The sequence below is a fragment of the Cynocephalus volans genome, chromosome 12 (genome assembly GCF_027409185.1).
Source record: "Cynocephalus volans isolate mCynVol1 chromosome 12, mCynVol1.pri, whole genome shotgun sequence".
In the NCBI taxonomy this organism is placed as follows: Eukaryota; Metazoa; Chordata; class Mammalia; order Dermoptera; family Cynocephalidae; genus Cynocephalus; species Cynocephalus volans.
In genome coordinates this window covers 47,416,707-47,419,241 of record NC_084471.1, presented here as the reverse complement: position 1 = coordinate 47,419,241, position 2,535 = coordinate 47,416,707, and positions in this window count along the sequence as shown.

Below are 2,535 nucleotides of genomic sequence, written 5' to 3'. Positions count from 1 at the left end.
TACACATTTAAACAAATCATAGATAAAAATTTCTCCTTTCTAATCCCAGGCATCACTTTAGTACCCCAATGTGGTGCATTAAAACAAACAAACAAACGAAACCCAGAGAAATGCATAACCTCCTACTTCTAGGACATCAGCTTAGAGTTTTGCATCTCTCATGTGAGATGAACAGCCAGCACCAATACTTAAAACAGCCTAGGGATGTTTCTTTTTCTGTGACTGCTTTAGAGTTTTAGCTTCAAAAATTATAAAAGAACTACCATGGCAGATAAGGAATCCATTTCAACTGTGTGAAATGCAATGCATTTGTTTGAAATGTTTTTGTTTTTTGTTTTTTTTCTTTTTAATTAACATTTGTTTACTTGAACAATCAAGATGAAGAAAACAAAAATTTTACACTCTGGTGAGAAAAGCATTTGGGGGATCCACTAGTTTGAGTGACAGGAAAATTGCTATGCCACTGACAAAAATGTTACAAGAAAAGGAGTTAAACTAAATTTTACATCAAGGCTCAAGTCAACAAACAAGTTTTTATGTTAGGCTTTGATTGAGAGATGAAACCATGAAAAATCAATAACCTGTTTGAAAAAGTAAAAGATATGATATTAAAGTGGTGCTTGGTATAAAAATGAATCTTGAGAATTTCATATATCAAAAAGAAAAAGTTGGTCTATAATTTTTTTCACTGCTATACTTTTCAAAGTTCCATGTAATCGTTAAAAACGGAATCTGTGAACAAGGCTGTGGTTTGAAACTTTCTAATTTGAGAGAATTACTTTTAATTTGATGGTGAGTAGAATATCTAGTGGGACTTTGAATGCGTACTTATCCTTCTGTTTGGTGAAGCAGTATTACAGACTTATTTATATATTGTAGACTGCAATAAGTATCTTGAGAAAGTCTACTATACTTTTATTTTTTTCTGATTTTTTCCCTGTAAGTGGAAAGGTTAGAGTCAAAATAAAACATATAATTATTTAATAAGCAAAGACCATAAGACAAATAGCCTATATGATAAGAGAATCCTCTGGAAATAAACAAATATGGCACAGAACATTTTAGCTCATTTTTTTTCTGGCCAGGTAAAGATTGCTTTTCAATTACTTGCTTAAAATGAAAGCCTGTGACCCAAACAACTGTGCCAGATTGGTATTTCAGATCTCTAATTTGCTGTGCATGACATCCCTTGGAACAGATGCAGGGAGACAGCAGTGACAAAAATTGCTCTGTTCTGATGGCTGATCAGAGGCCCATATAGCCAAGGAACAAAGGAACAGAAGCTTAGCTGAGAACTACAGACTGCATCAGCAGTCCATCATGGAACCAGGCTCAGCAAATACCTAGATCAAGAATCTTACCAGTCCATGAGAATACTATATATCTCTGCATTATAACTAAATAAAAGCCACCTTCTCATGAGTTATTTAGGAGTTATATGAGGCAGTATAAATTAAACCTAACACATAATGTAAACAGGTGTTGCTTTATGGAATGCCATGCAGTATTGATTTAAAACACTACAATATTGGTATTAATAACTTGCTTTAATTATCTTGGTATTTACTTCCACTAACATTTCGATTAGATATTCCCACTTTAAGATGAAAGCTGTGTGAGGTTAAATCATTAGAGTTAGATAGAGATAGGATATCATTCCATACTTTAAATTCAGAAATTTAGTATAACTATTGTATCTTACATTGAGATCAGACAGAATCTCATGCAAATGCTTAATAAACAGGCAGAAACTTTTGCTTACAGCAGTGGTTTCCAAAGAAGTTTGCATGCAACCTGTGGATGGTTCATCTACTCATTGAAGGATGGGCAAAAATGTCAGTACTTTAAATCATATTCACTTTATAACTAAAGACAACAAGAAAAATACTAAGATGTAGTAATATTTAATATACAGATTTCAATGTTCCTTTATTTGAATCATCCCGTCTTTAGGTAATTAAATTGTCCTGACAGAAGAGTGGAAGTTTCACAACAGGCAAGATTAACAGCAGTGCTCTCAAAATTTATTCATGTCGGCTTATGTTGATTTGTAGATTTTATTTTCATTTTTTAACTAAATTAACTTCCATGATTGACAAATAAAAATAATATCAGTAACATAAGCACTAACAAACAGAATATGGCTGTGTAATTTAAACATACCAAATAATTCTTTTTTTTTTTACATGAGCTAATTTCCAACCATATCACATGGTAAAAACAAAACAAAAAACATTCTAATTAGATATGACAACTAATAACTACCAATACTTTTGAAATTGTCAATGAATAGTAATCCCCGCTTAAATATCAGAGATAAAGATGTAGATTGCCCAGCAAGAGAGAACTGCACTGGGACACATAGTCTATCAAAGCAAATATTTGGCCATACTTAGGAATGTTTAGGAAAGCGTGGAGTTATGGGATTAGTTGGTTGTGTGGGGAACAGGAGGAGAGAAAGTGAGACCCTTCCAGATATTGCTTATGTTAAGGAAGTAGGGGCTGGTGACTAGGAAGGCCTACAGTTTTGGATTC